This window comes from Bufo bufo, chromosome 2 (assembly GCF_905171765.1).
Source record: "Bufo bufo chromosome 2, aBufBuf1.1, whole genome shotgun sequence".
Classification (NCBI taxonomy): Eukaryota; Metazoa; Chordata; class Amphibia; order Anura; family Bufonidae; genus Bufo; species Bufo bufo.
Window position 1 is genome coordinate 450,949,990 of NC_053390.1, and position 20,446 is coordinate 450,970,435.

The following is a 20,446-nucleotide window of genomic DNA, read 5'->3' on the forward strand; positions in this document are numbered from 1 at the left end:
GGCCTGGATAAGTCAAAGCGTTTTAAAGTTATCACCACTTAAAGTGACACTGGTCAGATTTGCAAAAAATGGCCAAGTCCTTAAGGTGAAATAGGGCTGAGTCCTTAAGGAGTTAATCCACTTGTTTGCGCAGCCCGGCTTCTCTTCTTTCTTCAGGAACTGGTAAAGGACCTTTGACATCACTGCGCTCATCACATGATCAATCATGTGATGGACCATGTGATGAGCGCAGTGACATCACCACAGGTCCTTTTTCTCACAGATGAAGACAGAAGAGAAGCCGGGCTGTGCGAACAAGTGGATTAAGGTGAGTTCAATTATTATTATTATTTTTAACCCCTCCAGCCCTATTTTAGTAAGCATTCTGTATTAAGAATGCTATTATTTTCCCTTATAACCATGTTTTAAGGGAAAATAATAATGATCGGGTCCCCATACCGATCGTCTCCTAGCAACCGTGCGTGAAAATCGCACCGCATCCGCACTTGCTTGCGGATGCTTGCAATTTTCACGCAGCCCCATTCACTTCTATGGGGCCTGCGTTGCGTGAAAAACGCACAAAATAGAGCATGCTGCGATTTTCACGCAACGCACAAGTGATGCGTGAAAATTACCGGTCATGTGCACAGCCCCATAGAAATGAATGGATCCGGATTCAGTGCGGGTGCAATGCGTTCACCTCACGCATTGCACCCGCGCGGAAATCTCGCCCGTGTGAAAGAGGCCTTAGTCGGACTCATTTTAAGATGAGGGTATAGGAGAATAATCTTATCTATGTTTACTGTAAGATCACAATCACGGATCCCACTCCCCATAATGGGACCTGCCAGGTTTCCGATCACAACAAGGCAGAAAATTAATAGGTTTCCAAAGAAGTAGAAAGGTGAATGGTGAGGGTATGTGTCACGACTGTGACTGATCCAGACAGGTCTGGGAGGAGAAGGTCGCAGCGACTTGCTACTCGCGATAGCTTGTGAGTTTGCTCCGTGGTTCAGGGTATGTCATCTGGGTTTTGCCTTGTGAACCTTTTTGTCCTGACTGGGAGTTTGTAGGCATCCTTCTCAGGTGAGTCCTGTCTGCCACTCCCAGCTACTATATTAGTTTCACTTTCATTTGCAGTCATTGCCAGATATAGTCCTTACTTCCAGTTCTATTCTGACCTTTGAAGGAGATCGTTTGATGGTGTTGCTGTGGAGCTCTTGTCCGGCGTGGACTGTCGTGATTGGGATCGCCTTCTCTGCTCGTGACTGGATAAGTCTATCTCTGATATAGTTTGTTTGTTGCTGTCTTCCCCTGCTGTTCTCCTAGACATGAGTGATGGTGACTAGTGCTCCCATCGGCCTTTCCCCACTCTAGGCCTTTTTTTAGGGTGACTGAGGGTTTAGGCATCCTGCTCGCCGCACGGGTTCACACCCCGTCTAGGGTATCAGGGCAGACAGGTGCTAGCTTAGGGTTAGTCAGGGGTGGCCATACTATTCCCATCCGTAGATAAGGGTCCCCCTTCCCCTCCGTCTGGTGCGACACGACTGCTGCTGGGGTAGTGGTCGTGACAGTATGTTCGCAAGGATGAAATCTACAGTGCTGCCCATAATTATTCATACCCCTGGCAAATTTTGACATAGTTACTTTTATTCAACCAGCAAGTAATTTTTTGACGGGAATTGACATAGGTGTCTCCCAAAAGATAATAAGACGATGTACAAGAGGCATTATTGTGGCAAAAAACATTTCTCAGCTTTTATTTACATTTGAGCATAAAGTGTCCAGTCCAAAATTATTTATACCCTTCTCAATAATCAATAGAAAAGCCTTTATTGGCTATTACAGCAATCAAACGCTTCCTATAATTGCATACCAGCTTTTTGCATGTCTCCACAGGTATTTTTGCCCATTCATCTTTAACAATGAGCTCCAAATCTTTCAGGTTGGAGGGTCTTCTTGCCATCACCCTGATCTTTAGCTCCCTCCACAGATTCTCAATTGGATTCAAGTCTGGACTCTGGCTGGGCCACTCCAAAACGTTAATGTTGTTGTCTGCTAACCATTTCTTCACCACTTTTGCTGTGTGTTTTGGGTCATTGTCATGCTGAAATGTCCACTGGTGCCCAAGGCCAAGTTTCTCTGCAGACTGCCTGATATTGTCATTGAGAATCCCTTATGTATTGCTCTTTTTTCATGGTGCCGTTTACTGTGATTAGATTCCCTGGTCCATTGGCTGAAACCTCCTCCCCCCAAAGCATTAGGTTCCCACCACCATCTTTGACAGTGGGGATGGTGTTCTTTGGGTTGAAGGCTTCTCCTTCTTAACGCCAAATGAAGGAAACCTCATTGTGACCAAAATATTTTTGTTTCATCTGACCATAACACAGAAGACCAGAAGTCTTCTTCTTTGTCCAGATGAGCTTTTGCAAAGGCCAAGTGAGCTTTTGTGTGCCTTATTACTTGCTGGTTGAATAAAAGTAACTTTAAGTCAAAATTTGCCAGGGGTATGAATAATTATGGGCAGCACTGTACAGTGCACTTTGGTGCACGTGGTGGTGGGGTTTTTGTGTGTGGTGGTGGGGTTTTTGTGTTTTCTTTGTTCCCCCCGCAGCTGATTTCCAGTCCTCTCAGTTCACTCAGAGATGGAGATTTAGCAAAACTGGGTAAAGGAAAACTGGCTTTACTGGTACCACCTGAAACCGAAACCGAGTTCGGTAAAAGTTTTTTTGCAGTAGAAATTAATTTCTGAAGTTATTACTCGAAATCTCGTGAGACTTCACAAAGTAATAACTTTGGCTCATAGTAGCCAATACATTCTAATACTGTACGGAGTGCTCGCTCTGTACAGTAGTCAAAGTTTTATGCTAATTGACTTCAGATGTATCAGAAGTCGATTCGCTCATCCCTAGTCACCGGCACTGATTGACAGGCTTTAGCGCTGCCATAGCCGTTTTCCAGGCTAGGGCAGCGCTTAAGTCCATAAATTAGTGCCGGTGACATCACCGGGCTCACTGCTAGGCGGAAGCCGGCGATCACCGGATCTCCAGAAAAAGCCTTTGCCCTGCACGATTCAGCGCTGGGCAAAGGAGAGCATCAGAGCATGAAATGCCCCGATGCTCATATCAGTGAGGCTGACTGGGTGAAAATGGGGATATGTCCCATCCCCTTTAAAGAATACATTCTCCTAAATAAAAAAGGCTCTTTGGATGTCCCTACTTTTGACCTAAGTTCCTTTATCTTTCTTTGCTGCTTACTTTCACATGGCACGTAATTTGCACCTGAAAATTTGTGCGAGTTACATGTGGATTTTGATATTAATTTCACTCTGCAAATTCTACAGCATAAGGCCTCCTGCAGACGACCGTAGGTGTCCCGTTGCCGTATTGCGGACCGCATATGTGGATCCGCAATACACGGGCACCGTTCAGTGTGCATTCCGTGGAATGATTGACTTGAATGGGTCCACAAATCCGGAGATGCAGATAGGTGCGGGATGGAAGCACGGAACGGAACTGCACGGAAGCACTACGGAGTGCTTCCGTGGGGTTTCGTCCCATACTTCCGTTCCGCAAAAAGATAGAACATGTCCTATATTTTTGCGGAACAGGCGGATCATGGACCCGTCAAAGTGAATGGGTCCGCGATCCGCTGCGGCTGCCCCTCGGTCGGTGTTCGTGCATTGCAGCACGGCCACGAGGCGCACATTTTCGTGTCCAGGAGGCCTAAGGCCTTCGATCGGATTGAGTTCCTCTAGAGCGCTATATAAGGACTTAGTAACATAACATAAGGCCTCCTGCACACGACCACAGGTGTCCCGTGCCTGTGCTGCGGACCGCATATGCGGATCCGCAATACACGGGCATCGTTCCGTGGGCATTCCGCATTACGGATGCGGACCCATTCACTTCAATGGGTCCGCAAATCCGGAGATGCAGAATGGTGCGGAACGGAACCCTATGGAAGCACTACAGAGTGCTTCTGTGGGGCTTCGTCCCGTATTTCTGTTCCGCAAAAAGATAGAACATGTCCTATCTTTTTGCGGAACAGGCGGATCACGGACCCATTAATGTGAATGGGTCCGCGATCTGCTGCGGCTGCCCCACAGTCAGTGTATTTGCGGGCCACAGCACGGCCACGGGGCGCACAAATTTGTGTGCAGGAGGCCTAAGGCCTCCATCACACGACCGTATGGCTTTTTCAGTATTTTGCGGTCCGCAAAAAACGGATGCGCAAAAATACGGATGACATCCGTGTAAATTCAATTTTTTACGGAACATCTATCCCCTGATAGAACAGTACTATCCTTGTCCGTTATGCGGACAATAATAGGACATGTTCTATCTTTGAACGGAAATACGGAAACAGAAGGCATACGGAGTACCTTCTGTTTTTTTTGCGGATCTATTGAAATTAATAATTCCGTATACGGTATGTATACGGAACGTAAACGGAAAAAAAAAAGTTTGTGTGCAGGAGGCCTAAGGGCTCATGCATTTGCGGACCGTATGCGGAACCATTCATTTCAACAGGTCCACACAAAGAAAAACGGAAGTTACTCCATGTGCATTCGATTTCCGTATGTTTGTTCCGCAAAGGAATAAAACATTGCATTACGGACAAGAATAGGACTGTTGTATTAGGGGCCAGCTGTTCCATTCCGCAAAATATGGGAACGCACACGAACGTCATCTGTATTTTTTGCTGATCCGTGTTTTCCGGATCCCATATATATATATAGACGGTCGTGCGCATGAGCCCTAAATCTGCACCTCTCTTCAGTTCATGCTGGAGATATTTTTCCACAGCATGTGGATGAATTTTCTGTCATTGAAAAGGGTGAAATCTGCAGCTAAAACTGCAAACATAATTGACATGCTGCAGGTGAATTTCAACACAGAAGAAATCCGCAAAGTGTGCATGAGATTTGTGTAATCTCATACACTTTGCTGGTATTGTCCTACGATGCGTTTTTTTCACACTGAAATCCGCACAGAAAAAACACATCTATTCTTCAACGTGTGCACTAAGTGTACTTCCACATGAAATATAGAATACAGTGGAAAAGTCCCACAGCAGATCTTGCCACAGATCTGCTGCAAAAAATTCATTTTTTTTAGTTTACTTGCCCACTGGCATTTTCTTCAGAGTATTAACCCTATAGAGAAGGTGATTTCAAAACAACTGAAAAAACATCAAGAACTACAGCACACTGCATTTTGTAAAAGAAGCCAGAAAGACTAATGGCACTTACCATATTTTTCGCTTTATAAGACGCACTCCCCCCCCCCCCCCCAAAAAAAGTGGGGGGAAATGGCAGTGCGTCTTATAAAGCGAATGGTGCAATTTTTTATATCGCTGACACTGAAACATCGCCGGCCGCTATGCTGCACAGCGCGGCCTGCGATGTATCAGTTACAGTTAAGCTCTATCACTTGGGGTGGAAGGAGGGGCTGGAGGACGGCAACTGTTGTTGCACTCGCGGCAGGGCCCGGTGCAGTCACTGTACTCCATTACACCGGGCCCCGGTCACAGCAGTCTTTAATCCCTTCTACCCCGGGCCAGTTTTCACCTTCCTGCCCAGGCCATTTTTTGCAAATCTGACATGCCACTTTCTGTGGTAATAACTTTGGAACGCTTTTATTTATCCAAGCCATTCTGAGATTGTTTTCTCGTGACACATTGTACTCCATGACAGTCATAAATTTGAGTCAATATATTTCACCTTTATTTTTGAAAAAATCCCAAATTTACAAAAAATTTCTCTGCTTTTAACCCCTTAGGGACGCATGACGTAATGGTACGGCATGTTTCCCGAGTCCTTAAGGACCCATGACGTACCGGTACGTCATGAGTTTAAAATGGGATTGTGGCGCTGTGGGTGTTAATCCGAACAGGATGCCGGCTGAAATCATTCAGCCGGCATCCTGTCAAAATGCCGGGGGGGGGGGACGGGGGGGACACCCCCCGTATCGGCGATCGCAGCAAACCGCAGGTCAATTCAGACCTGCGGTTTGCTGCGCTTTCTGACGATTCTGATCCCCGCGGTACCTGACCGCGGGGATCAAACTTTAAAATGGCCCATATAAAGTTTTTTTCACCCCCCCTGCACCCCTGAATGATATTAATGCGGCGGGTGGTGCAGGGGGGGTGTTGCAGGCGGTGCAGCGGGCGGTGCAGCAGGCGGGATCGCGATCCCCCATCCGCCTACTCTTGAATAATCGTTGGTGTTCAGTGAGTATACCAGAGTGTCAGCACATTGCTGACACTCTGGTATAAACGGCTGACATCTGTGATGCGATGTCAGCCGTTTAATCCTTTCCATACCGCGGTCCGTACGGACCGCTGTATGGAAAAAGTTAACAGTAAGATGGGGCTCCCTCCCTCTCCCATCGGGGGGCTGCTGTGCCTTTGCAGCCCCCCGACAGGATGGGGTGACAGAGGGAGGGGAGCCCCCCTCCTTACCCTTCCCCGTCTACGCAGTTGTGGCCACAACTGAGCAGACGGGGAAGGTTCCCATGGCAACAGGACGCCTTCTCAGGCATCCTGCTGTCCATGGTGCTGAACAGATCTGTGCTAAAGGCATAGATCTGTTCAGACAAATTGTAAGTAAAATACAGTACAATACCCTATATAGTGTACTGTACTGTATTATACAGACATCAGACCCACTGGATTTTCAAGAACCAAGTGGGTCTGGGTCAAAAAAAAGTGAAAAAAGTTAAGATTAACATTTATCACTGAATAAAAATAAAAAAAATTAAATACACTACACATATTAGGTATCGTCGCGTCCGTAACGACCTGATCTATAAAATGGTCATGTTACTTTCCCCGCACGGTGAACGCCATAAAAAAAAAAAAAATATGAGGGAATTGAAATTTTGCCCACCTTACTTCCCAAAAAAGGTAATGAAAGTGATCAAAAAAGTTGCATGTACGCCAAAATAGTACCAATCAAACCGTCCTCTCATCCCGCAAAAATCATACCCTACCCAAGATAATCGCCCAAAAACTGAAAAAACGATGGCTCTTAGACTATGGAAACACTAAAACATGATTTTTATTTTTTTTTGTTTCAAAAATAAAATCATTGTGTAAAACGTACATAAATTTAAAAAAAAGTATACATATTAGGTATCTCCGCGTGCGTATCGACCGGCTCTATAAAAATATCACATGACCTAACCCCTCAGGTGAACACCGTAAAAAAATTAAAATAAAAACGGTGTAAATAAAAAAGCCATTTTTTGTCATTTTACGTCACAAAAAGTATAATAGCAAACGATCAAAAAGTCATATGCACCCCAAAATAGTGCCAATCAAACCGTCATCTCATCCCACAAAAAAAGAGACCCTACCTAAGATAATCGCCCAAAAACTGAAAAAACTATGGCTCTCAGACTATGGAGACACTAAAACATGATTTCTCGCCCAATTCCTTGGGGGACACAGGAAACCTTGGGTATAGCTCATCTCCATAGGAGGCGTGACACTAAGTGAAAGACTGTTAAGCCCCTCCTCCAGCAGCTATACCCTCAGCCTGGAGCGAGCGACTACCAGTTTTTTGCTTAGTGTCAAGGAGGCAAGACACTCTCTGCACTGCAGAGCTGTCTTTGCTAAAGATTTTTATTTTTTTTTATTTTTATTTTTTTTCAATTTTTTTCAACAAGGACAACAGAGTCGCAATAGACCTCTCTGTTTTCCCGGGGTTGAGCTGCGCCAGTGCCGGTTATCCGCACTGCTGCCTCCCCCACAGAAGAAAAGGAGGACCAGGGCAGCCCAGCTCCCCTGCATCCCGCCAGCACAAGGGTCGCCCACCTGCAAGCCCTTCTCCAGCTCCCTGCCACTTCGGTGCCAGTGGCTGAAGGGGCGTCCCTGCTGGATAGACAGAGGGTGAAAACGTCGAATGGTGAGGTGGCTGTGCAGCCGTTCCTACCCTCCCCCCCCCGTTAGGGCCTGATCCTGCTGTCCCCTCTGCCTGACCTTCATGTCGATTACAATTTACAGCTCTCTTAGCTGTGAGTCTGCGGCTCCTTTGTGTGTGGGGCAAAGCGGAGCGATGCTCGAGGGGGAGGGTTACAGCGCAGTTTACCTCAGGTGCGGCGGCCGTGGGCCGCCTTTCGTTATCAGCTGCTGGATAGCAGGCGCACTTGTACTGCGGCTGTGTTCAACTGCCGGCTGACATTCTGACAAGCGCACGCTCTTGTCCGGCCACCGGTGTGCGTTCGCCTCCGCTTATATGGAGGTGAACGGGGGACATTATTCTGTGGGTTTTTCGGCGGCATGTAATATTTTCATCGGTGGGCGGAGCTTCGTTCCGTTTCCACTGTACATGTTAGGCTTCAGTCAAGGGGCGGACGTCTTTCTTCCCGCCCCTCACTAGCCCCGCCTCCTCTTCGTGCCTGCCTGCTCTCAGGACGGATTACCTCAGGGCTCTGAGGACCGCTGCTGTTGCCGCTGCTGTGCTGTCTGCTCCCACTGTGACCTGGTAGGACTGTTGACCCCTTCTAGCACTGCAGCCCTCTGGCATGGACGTTTTTGTATATTACTTCCAGCCAACATGTCTGACCCCTCAGTGCCTGCTGGTCCTTGGTATCATACCTGCACCGCATGTAAGGCACCCCTTCCTCAAGGGCAGCCTGACCCGCATTGCTCGGCTTGCAAAGCCCCATTACAGGGTCTGCCATCTGCTGTGTCACCCCCTGGCCTCTTGGATCCCCCTGACTGGGCTAGATCCCTTTCCCAGGCTGTGGTCAGTCTCAGTAATGTTGTGGGCCGCCTTGCAGATGCATTGCCCTTACCGCAGCCGGATAATTCCCCTGCTGGGCCCTCCGGGTCCGCTACCTTAGCTGACCCGTCTGAGTCTCTCTCTCCAGGCGACACCTCCAGAGCCCGTCAACCCCAGAAGCGGTCCAGGGCGGAGCACCTATCATCCTCGGATGCTTCGGTATCACCCCCAGGTGGTACGCCCTCAGTCGGGTCCTTCCTCATTACAGGATATGCCCTCTGAAGGGGAACTAGCCGATTCTGATTGGGATATGGACTCGGCCTTGCCTTCAAAGCTGGCTTCTGCCGTGGGCCATCTTATTAACAATATCCGTGATACCTTTAAGATTCACGATGACCCTCCTAATTCTGAAAAGACCAGTGTTTCCTTTTTTCGCCAAAAACAGGCGTCTGCGGTTTTTCCCCTCCACGCTGACTTCTCGTCGGTGGTTTCTAAGGCTTGGGCCCGTCCTGATGCCCGTTTTACCCCGCCTAAGAAATTGGATATCTGTTATCCATTCCCGGCGGATTGCATTACAAACTGGGCGTCACCACCTAAAGTCGACCCCCCTGTGGCCCGTTTGTCCAAAAGCACGGCTATTCCCGTTGCAGATGGTTCTTCCTTACAATCCTCTGAAGATCGCCGGATAGAGGCGATTACAAAGGGTATCTTTGCAGCCTCCGGTTCCGCCCTCAGGCCGGTCTTTGCCTCCGCTTGGGCTGGAAAAGCGGTTTCAGAATGGGCGTCTCAGCTGGATCAGGAGGTTGAATCCGACGTCCCTATTCAGGACCTCCTGGCTCTGGCCCAACTTATCGTTCAAGCCGGAAAATTTGTCTGTGAGGCATCCCTGGATGCGGGGGCTCTCATAGCCCGTTCATCTGCCCTGGCCGTTTCGGCTAGAAGGGAGCTTTGGTTAAAGGTTTGGACGGCGGACGCCACGTCAAAGCGGTCTCTTACTGGCCTTCCCTTCAATGGTTCTCGATTGTTCGGGACCCGCTTGGATGAAATCATCTCTGAAGCCACGGGAGGGAAGAGTACACATCTTCCCCAATCCAGGACTAGGAGCACCACTCGAGGCCGTCCCACCTTTTCTCGCTTCAGGTCTTCCCGCAGGGCTCCCACACCTCGCACCACTTCAGGTCCATCCTCTAACCCTGTCCAAGACAGACGTAAGAAACCTTTTTTTCGGACCCAGCCCTCCTGGCGCAAGTCACAGCCTGCTCGCCCTCCCGCGACCAAGCAGAACCCTACCTGAAGGTGCGCCCCCACCCACCCGGGTGGGGGGACGTCTCCTCCTGTTCAGGGACTTCTGGCAGGCGCACGTCTCCGACGCCTGGGCTCTCGAGGTGGTGTCTTCCGGGTACAAACTCGAGTTTGCGTCCCTCCCCCCAGTTCGGTTCTTTCGCTCCCGGGTTCCTCGGGATCCCCAAAGGGCGGCCGATTTCTTTACTGCCACTCGTACCCTTCTGGACAAAGGGGTCATCGCTCCGGTTCCTATGGAGGAAAGATTCAAAGGGTTCTATTCGAACCTTTTTGTGGTCCCCAAAAAAGAAGGCTCGGTTCGTCCCATTCTGGATCTAAAACGGTTAAACCGTTTCCTTCGTCTTCAGCGGTTCCGGATGGAGTCTCTCAGGTCGGTGGTGGCCTCTCTGGAAAAAGGGGAGTTCCTGGCCTCTATCGACATCCAGGACGCCTACCTTCATATTCCAATCGCTCGGTGTCATCAGTGCTTTCTGCGCTTTGCAGTGGGGTCCGACCACTACCAGTTCGTTGCCCTCCCCTTCGGGCTGGCGACGGCCCCTCGCGTTTTCACAAAGGTCCTAGCCCCTGTCCTCGCCTTACTTCGTTCCAGGGGAGTTTTTCTTCTTCCATATTTGGACGATCTCCTTATCAAGGCACCCTCTCTGTCACTGACATCTGCCAGTGTGGACCTCTCGCTACAAACCTTACGCCGGTTCGGTTGGATTATCAATCTTCCCAAATCCGCTCTTGTTCCATCCAGGCAACTGATCTTTCTGGGGATGCTGCTGGATACAGATGCAGCGGAGGTTCGGCTTCCGTCAGAGAAGCGCCAGCTCCTTCATCGGTCGGTTCGGAGCCTTCTGAACCACCGCCGTCCTTCCTTCCGGTTCAGCATGCGGGTCTTGGGACAGATGGTGTCCTGTTTCGAAGCAATCCCCTACGCGCAGTATCACTCCCGCACCTTTCAGACTGCCATTCTGTCCGCATGGGACAAGTCCCAGGAAAGTCTGGATCAGCACTTTCCCCTTCCCCCCCAGGTTCGCTTCTCTCTACTCTGGTGGTTACGGACCCCTCTCCAAGGGAAGTCCTTCCTACCGATAACTTGGTTGGTGATTACCACAGATGCCAGTCTGCGGGGTTGGGGGGGGGGGGGTGTTTCCTCCTCGGTCCGTACAAGGCACTTGGTCTCCATCGGAGTCCAAACTGCCGATCAATGTTCTGGAGCTGAGGGCGGTTCTCCTCTCACTCCGGCATTGGACTTCGCTGCTTCAGGGTCACCCTGTTCGTGTCCAATCGGACAATGCCACGGCTGTGGCATACATAAATCATCAAGGGGGCACTCGCAGCGCGGCGGCAATGAGGGAGGTGTCTCTAATCCTTAGCTGGGCGGAAGTTCATGTTCCAGCCATTTCGGCCATTTACATCCCGGGGGTGGACAATTGGGCGGCGGATTTCCTCAGCTGGACGACGATCGACCCGGGCGAGTGGTCTCTGCACCCCGACGTCTTCGAGTCTCTTTGCCTCCGTTGGGGTCGTCTGGACGTGGATCTCATGGCCTCCAGATTCAACCACAAGCTCCCCACCTTCATGGCCAGAACCAAGGATCCGGACGCTTACGGCGCGGACGCGCTCGTCCTTCCCTGGACGGAGTTCTCTCTTCTCTACGTTTTTCCGCCCCTGCCTCTTCTTCCACGAGTCCTTCGGAAGATCGCGGCGGAGGGCACGCCTGCGATCCTAATAGCCCCGGATTGGCCTCGTCGTCCTTGGTACGCCGACCTTATGTTGCTCCTGGCAGACGCCCCCTTGCCTCTGCCTCTAAGAGAAGACCTCCTCTCTCAAGGGCCGATCTTCCACCAGCATTTAGGGTCGCTACGTTTAGCGGCGTGGCTATTGAAACCGCGGTCCTAACGCGGCGGGGGTTTTCTGCTGACGTGGTCCGTACCATGATTGGTGCGCGTAAACCGGCATCGTCCAGGATTTATTACCGAACCTGGCGGGCCTATTTGAATTTCTGCGAGACCTTAGATGTTCCTCCCCTTCGGTTTTCTCTCCCCACGATTTTATCCTTCTTGCAGTCTGGTCTGGACTTGGGTTTGGGTCTCAGTACCCTAAAGGGTCAGATCTCAGCGCTTTCGATCCTTTTTCAGCGACCTCTGGCTCCGCTCGGTCCAGTTAAGACTTTTCTTCAGGGGGTTGCTCACTATGCTCCCCCGTATCGCGCTCCCGTTCCATCTTGGGATCTTAATGTTGTGCTGACTGCTCTCCAATCTTCTCCTTTCGAGCCTCTGCGCAGGGTTTCCCTTCGCTTGTTGTCTTGCAAAGTTTTTTTCCTCGTTGCCATCACGTCTCTTCGGCGTGTGTCTGAATTGGCGGCACTTTCTTGCGTAGAACCCCTCTTGGTTTTTCACCAGGACAAGGTGGTTCTCCGCCCGGTTCCGGATTTCCTTCCGAAGGTGGTGTCCGCTTTTCACCTGAATGAAGATATTGTCCTTCCTTCTCTGTGCCCGTCCCCGTCTCATCCTCGGGAACGGGATCTTCACCGTCTGGATGTTGTTAGGGCTCTGAGGATCTACTTGGATGTAACTAGACCCTTTCGGCGCTCGGATTCTCTATTTGTGGTTCCGGAGGGTCCGCGCAGGGGGCTGGCGGCATCTAAAGTGGTTATTGCCCGCTTCATCAAGATGGCTATTGCTGAGGCTTACCGTGCTAAGGGCAGGGAACCGCCCTTTGGTGTTACCGCTCATTCTACCAGAGCGGTCGGGGCTTCCTGGGCTCAGCGAAATCGAGCTTCGGCTGAACAATTGTGTAAGGCGGCCACCTGGTCTTCTTTGCACACTTTCACCAAGTTCTACAAGGTGAACACTTATGCATCGGCGGATGCTGCTTTGGGCCGCCTGGTCTTGCAGGCGGTGGTGCCTTAATGCCTATGGTGCTTTAATTCTTCTTGGGTTGTGGTCCCTCCCTATTTGTGGACTGCTTTTGAACGTCCCAAGGTTTCCTGTGTCCCCCAAGGAATTGGGCGAGAAAACGAGATTTTTGTATAACTTACCAGTAAAATCTCTTTCTCGCTCTTCCTTGGGGGACACAGCACTCACCCATTGTTTTGGTTGCCCTGACGGGAGTTTTGACTTGTTGGTGTTAATTTGGTTGATCCTTGCCTTTGTTTTAACTACTTGGGCACATAACTGGTAGTCGCTCGCTCCAGGCTGAGGGTATAGCTGCTGGAGGAGGGGCTTAACAGTCTTTCACTTAGTGTCACGCCTCCTATGGAGATGAGCTATACCCAAGGTTTCCTGTGTCCCCCAAGGAAGAGCGAGAAAGAGATTTTACTGGTAAGTTATACAAAAATCTCTTTTTTTTTGTTTCAAAAATGAAATCATTGTGTAAAACTTACATAAATAAAAAAATTGTATACATATTAGGTATCGTCGCGTCCGTGACAACCTGCTCTATAAAAATACCACATGATCTAACCTGTCAGATGAATGTTGTAAATAACAAAAAAAAAAAAAACGGTGCCAAAAAAGCTATTTCTTGTCGCAAAAAGTGTAATATAGAGCAACCAAAAATCATATGTACCCTAAACTAGTACCAACAAAACTTCCACCCTATCCCGTAGTTTCTAAAATGTGGTCACTTTTTTGGAGTTTCTACTTTAGGGATGCATCAGGGGGGGGGGGGGATCTCTATTTTCCATTAAATCTTGTGCAACACCTAAAGGGTTAACAAAGTTTGTAAAATCAGTTTTGAATACCTTGAGGGGTGTAGTTTCTTAGATGGGGTCACTTTTATGGAGTTTCTACTCTAGGGGTGCATCAGGGGGCTTCAAATGGGACATTGTGTCAAAAAACCAGTCCAGCAAAATCTGGCTTCCAAAAACCATATGGCGCACCTTTCCCTCTACGCCCTACTGTGTGCCCGTACAGTAGTTTACGGCCACATATGGGGTGTTTCTGCAAACTAAAGAATCGGGGGCAATAAATATAGCATTTTGTTTGGCTGTTAACCCTTGCTTTGTTACTGTAAAAAATTGATTAAAATGGAAAATTTGCCAAAAAATTTAAATTCTCAAATTTCATCTCAATTTGCCAATAACTCTTGTGCAACACCTAAAGGGTTATCAAAGTTTGTAAAATCAGTTTTGAATACCTTGAGGGGTGTAGTTTCTAGAATGGGGTCATTTTTGGGTGGTTTCTATTATGTAAGCCTCACAAAGTGACTTCAGACCTGAACTGGTCCCTAAAAAGTGGGTTTTTGAAAATTTTGGAAAAATGTCAAGATTTTCTTCTAAACTTCTAAGCTTTGTAACATCCCCCAAAAATAAAATATCATTCCCAAATTGATCCAAACATGAAGTAGACATATGGGGAATGTAAAGTAATAACTATTTTTGGAGGTATTACTATGTATTATAAAAGTAGCGAAATTGAAACTTGGAAATTTGCAATTATTTTCAAATTTTTGGTAAATTTGGTATTTTTTTTATAAATAAAAATGAATTTTTTAACTTCATTTTACCAGTGTCATTAAGTACAATATGTGACGAAAAAACAATCTCAGAATGGCCTGGATAAGTCAAAGCGTTTTAAAGTTATCAGCACTTAAAGTGACACTGGTCAGATTTTCAAAAAATGGCCAAGTCCTTAAGGTGAAATAGGGATGAGTCCTTAAGGGGTTAAAACAGAAAGTGATACCTCATAAAATTTTTATTACTTAACATTCACCATATGTCTACTTCATGTTTGCATCATTTTGTAAATGTCATTTTATTTTTTGGGGACGTTAGAAGGCTTAGAATTTTAGACGCAATTCTAAAAAAAATTAAGAAAAGTTCCAAAACCCACTTTTTAAGGACCAGTTCAGGTCTGAAGTCACTTTGTGGGGCTTACATAATAGAAACCCCCTATAAATGACCCCATTGTAGAAACTACACCCCTCAAGTTACTCAAAACTGATTTTACAAACTTTGTTAACCCTTTAGGTGTTCCACAAGAATTAATTTAACCTAAGCCTGATAGCAGCGTTAAAATAAAATAAATAAACTTTATTGATATTACTGGTTTAAAACTTACGGGTGTGTAGCCCCAAATTTCATATATGTAAAAAACAGGCTTCAAGAGGAGCATACACTGTGTGGCTTGATGCAGCAATAAATCACCACAGAGGGAATGTTTCTGAACCAAAAAGTATGTCAGAGCTCACTGACACACGGCTCAGACCCTCCTCTAGCTAAACAGAATGTCTGAAGGCCAGCTCACAGGAGCCACTGGTATGCCTTCAGACAATTATCCCAGAGATATTTACTAGTAACCTCCCTAGGATTCGCAACTATTAGTCTCAATGTTGCTTAAAGTCTGGCATCTAGTATGACCAGTACTGTGGATCAATCCCAGGATTTAGGATAAGATCAAATACACGTGGCTTAACGCATTTCTGTGCTCTTATTGTTAGCACTTCGTCAGGAGCCATACACAGGAGACTTTGTTTGCATAATATCTCTGCCTGAAAGTAACTCTTATACTCTGGTGGAAGTATCGGCTCTAGGATGGAACCAAGCTTTAAAGGGATTCTGTCACCTCTTTTTACCATAGAAATTAGTGATTAGTGATCTGGATTATTTAAGACTTAACTTTTACTTTTTAATATAAAATAGGTGAGATACATCCCTCAAAATACAATAAGCTGAATACACAAAACCGTTTCCAATGCCTCACAATCAAAAGGGGGGGCCTGATGAAAACGGTGACAACTGTGTCCACACTTATTCAGGCAGTGTCGGACACAGGAGGTAACAAGAGCTGATATGCACCAGTACCCGAGATGCACAATAAAGCAAAGCGGCAGCAATGGATGTATGCCGGCACCTCATGTGCAAAAAAAGGAGCTGAATACACAATACCGTTTTCCACTTACCCAAAGTTGGAGGGGGCTGTGAGAAAACAGTTGCAGCTGTGTCCACACTTACTTGGACAGTGTGGAACACTAAAAGGTAACAGGAGCTGGTATGCACTGATACCTAGAATGCACAAAAAATTAGGCAACAGCAATGATGTGTGCTAACACCTTATGTGCAGAATACAAACATATATGTTGCACAACGACACACAACAGAAAACATATAATGATATGGGTGTCAAAAGAAACCGTGCAACATTACATGCACAGTTACACCCATATCATAGGGTGCACGGCGGCACCACTGAAACCCAGTGTCCTACCCTACAGATGGTGGATTCTCCGGACACCTCAGTTTCGATGTTTCTGATCAGGGTGGTCCAGTTCGACGGTTGAGAGTCAGTACAATGTAGAGGGATCATCCCTAGTCGACCCTCGGGACCCTACGATAACCCTTTGGTCTAACAACGGGAACCGTCCGGAACCTAACCCTGGAATTGCATTCCCTGTTTAGCCCTGAGAAGATCCCAACATGCACGTTTCTGAGGCAAAGAAAAAAACAATCCCCTCATCAGGGGAGTATATATAGAATGGGCCAAAAGATGTAGTTTGCTTGCTGGAGATGATATATATCGCCAAGCCAAATGCTGGGAGTGATAATCACCAGCTAGTGCAAAAGCCACCAGGAGCAATGGCTCCCGAGTGGAGTAGAGTGCACAGATAGGTGCACGACATACAGGGAAAAGGGAGAGAGCGGCGCTTCCAGCACAACCAGACGCTCCAGACTTGATAAAGGAGTTATAAACTCCGAAACGCGTTGTCTACTGAACAATAAAAACAGCTATTTCACCAAAGTCCGCTGACTGAGGTTGTCCTTTTGTGCGCCAAGCAAATACCCTACTGTGTGCATTCGCACACAAACCAGCAACTTCTTCCTATACAGGGAAAAGGAGAAGTGGAACAGATGGAGGAACCCCCTCCCTTCTTGCGGTACGCAGGTTGAGGCCGCGGGCATTGATGTTACCTAGTCTTTGCAGGAGCCCGCCTCTCTTTTAAAGCGTTGCGCCGGCATATCCGCGCGATGCGCGCTACAATGACGTCAGCCGTTGCAAGGTATAGCGGCGGTCTGTGGTGACGTCTGCCCTCACATAATGCGAGCATGGTGCGCGCGCATCAACATGTGTGTGCGACGTGCGATGTAATGACGTAGGTCATCGCGAGGAGTCGAGGCGGCGCATGCGTAAGATAGTCTGCCAGGATCCGAAATACAGCATACATGGGGCGATACTCAATGCGCCATAGTTAAAATAGGACACCGCGCAGGTGCGTCGCCTCCAATGTATATGCTGTAACCTAGGATACACTGCTATTTTACTAGGCATCATAATTCTCACGCTAACATGAATAGCATGCAAACAGGTTCCACAGTATAGACAATATAGGAGTGGGGGCACTTTAAACCAAATGTACACTGTGGGCCCATATGGGACATAAAACGGACACAATATAGATATACACGTGGTCCGTGCATACGGGAATTTGATATACACTCACCTAAAGAATTATTAGGAACACCTGTTCTATTTCTCATTAATGCAATTATCTAGTCAACCAATCACATGGCAGTTGCTTCAATGCATTTAAGGGGGTGCTCCTGGTCAAGACAATCTCCTGAACTCCAAACTGAATGTCAGAATGGGAAAGAAAGGTGATTTAAGCAATTTTGAGCGTGGCATGGTTGTTGGTGCCAGACGGGCCGGTCTGAGTATTTCACAATCTGCTCAGTTACTGGGATTTTCACGCACAACCATTTCTAGGGTTTACAAAGAATGGTGTGAAAAGGGAAAAACATCCAGTATGCGGCAGTCCTGTGGGCAAAAATGCCTTGTGGATGGTTAGAGGTCAGAGGAGAATGGGCCGACTGATTCAAGCTGATAGAAGAGCAACGTTGACTGAAATAACCACTCGTTACAACCAAGGTATGCAGCAAAGCATTTGTGAAGCCACAACACGCACAACCTTGAGGCGGATGGGCTACAACAGCAGAAGACCCCACCGGGTACCACTCATCTCCACTACAAATAGAAAAAAAGAGGATACAATTTGCACGAGCTCACCAAAATTGGACTGTTGAAGACTGGAAAAATGTTGCCTGGTCTGATGAGTCTCGATTTCTGTTGAGACATTCAAATGGTAGAGTCCGAATTTGGCGTAAACAGAATGAGAACATGTATCCATCCTCTGATGGGATGTGGTGGAACGGGAGCTTCGTGCCCTGGATGTGCATCCCTCAAATCTCCATCAACTGCAAGATGCTATCCTATCAATATGGGCCAACATTTCTAAAGAATGCTATCAGCACCTTGTGGAATCAATGCCATGTAGAATTAAGGCAGTTCTGAAGGCAAAAGGGGGTCCAACACCGTATTAGTATGGTGTTTCTAATAATTCTTTAGGTGAGTGTATAAGCGCCGTATGGGTGTGCATCCATGGGCAACAGGATATATGTCCATACGATGCGCACCCAGACAACCCCGATATGGGTGTATATTAGTTAGTTAATGGTATTTGTGGTGGTTTGATATTTTAATTTCCTGACCGTGGCTAGAAAAGTGACCCGAAGGAGAATGGTAGGCACCACAGAAGGTGGAGCCCATTCCACCAAATTATGAAAGGGGGGGATTCTTCATTGGGACAGACACTACAAGAAGCAGCCGAAGTGGAGCTTTTCATTCAGGCCTCTAGGGGATACTGTGTCGAGTTGGAATTTCCAGCGTGCTGTAATAGGAGGCGATCCCAATCCCCGCCACGTATAGGTGGTGGGATTTTATCAATACCTACAGCTCTAATACAGCTGGGATCCCCGCCGTGGTTGTCATTCACGTGCCGGGCCACTGGTGTATCACGCTCATTCATGATATCACCCAGGTGCTCCCCGAGACGCCTGAGCAGCTCTCTTTTGGTCTTTCCAATATATTCAAGTCCGCACACGCATGTGATCTTATAGATCACACCCCGTGTGCGGCAGTTGATAAAGTCCTTGATGGTAAAGGACTTCTGTAAATTTGAACTGAAGAAGGTTTTACTACTTTGTAAAATTTTGCAGGCCACACAGCCACTGCACCTGTAACAGCCATTGATCTTACGATCCAACCATGTCGCTGCTTGGGTGGCCGGGGTGAAGTGGCTATGGACAAGCATATCTTTGAGGCTGCTACCTCTCCTAAAGGAGATCTGCGGATAACTGAAGACGGTCTCTCTGATTTCAGGGTCCATCAGTAGGACGGGCCAGTGTTTACGAAAGATATCCCTGACTTGTACTAATGCATCATCAAACGTCGCAATGAGGCGGATCTTCTTCTCCGCCTCCTCCTTTTTGGCCTTAGGTACCAGGAGATCGGACCGCCTTGCTGATAGTGCGGATATATTGAGATAGTACTCGACCGCCCTGAGTCCCGCCTCATGGGGGATGGAGGAATATAGGGCCTCAACATCTCTACTACCCAGGAAACTGCCATCCTCAATGGTGACATCGCCTCTTTTTACCCTATAGAGATGCAGACATGCACGGCTAGATCATAAAGAAATACACCATTTGTTTGTGCCGCAAAAATGAACGTTTGCGCCGCTTTGGTTTCAGAGATATTGCGCGCTTGATTTGCTGAAACCCCGCCCATTTTCCACCCCATGTTTTTAAAATTCAAAAAGAAACACACCATTCGTTTGTGCCGCAAAAATGAACGTTTGCGCCGCTTTGGTTTCCGAGATATTGCGCGCTTAATTTGCTGAAACCCCGCCCATTTTTCACCCCATGTTTTTAAATTTCAAAGAGAAATACACCATTCGTTTGTTTTGGTTTCTGCCGCAAAAATGAACGTTTGTGCCGGTTCGGTTCCTGAGATATTGAGCGTTAGATTTTTATGAAGCCCTGCCCACTTTCCACCCCATCTTCTTAAATGTCAAAAAGAAATACACCATTTGTTTGTGCTGCGTTTGTGCCGCAAATATGAATGTTTGCGCCGCTTTGGTTTCCGAGATATTGCGCGCTTGATTTGCTGAAACCCCGCCCACTTTCCACCCCATGTTTTTAACCCTGACCCTAGACCCCCCAGGTGTGCTGCAGCTTTCCCCCCTCTCCACCCCCCCCCACAACTTTTTTTTGGTGCGCAAGCATTTTTTATTTATTTTTCTGCGTACGCTGACTGTGGCCAGCCACTGTTAGCGCATCGCACACCCCACCACTGATCAACTTCGGACAGTTGATCAGCGAGTTTGAATATTTTTTTTAATTTTTTTTGTCTATTATGTTTAGGGTAAGCTCGCGAACACCTGTGCCCCCCCACACACGCACACCAAATAAAGTTTAGCACGCACACACACGCACACACACACACACACACACTCCCCTATGGCCCGTCTGATGTTCTCAGCTGAGGAGGCATACGCCCAGCTTGCCTCCGAGTCCGAGTGAGGATGACCCCACTTTCCGTTTGTCATCCGCTTCCTCCTCATCATCTAGCGATGATGTTGATCCCCCAAGGCGGCGGAGACGCCGCCAGG

At 47.8% G+C, this 20,446-nt stretch overlaps 1 long non-coding RNA gene across 1 annotated transcript in view; it reads left to right on the forward strand.

Annotated features, from left to right (window-relative positions):
- LOC120989453 overlaps positions 1–20,446 on the forward strand; it is a 113,343-nt gene that overhangs the window by 26,658 nt on the left and 66,239 nt on the right. The window contains exon 2 of the long non-coding RNA XR_005776264.1: positions 6,339–6,344. This is a non-coding gene — a long non-coding RNA (uncharacterized LOC120989453). The remainder of the gene's footprint in view (positions 1–6,338; positions 6,345–20,446) is intronic.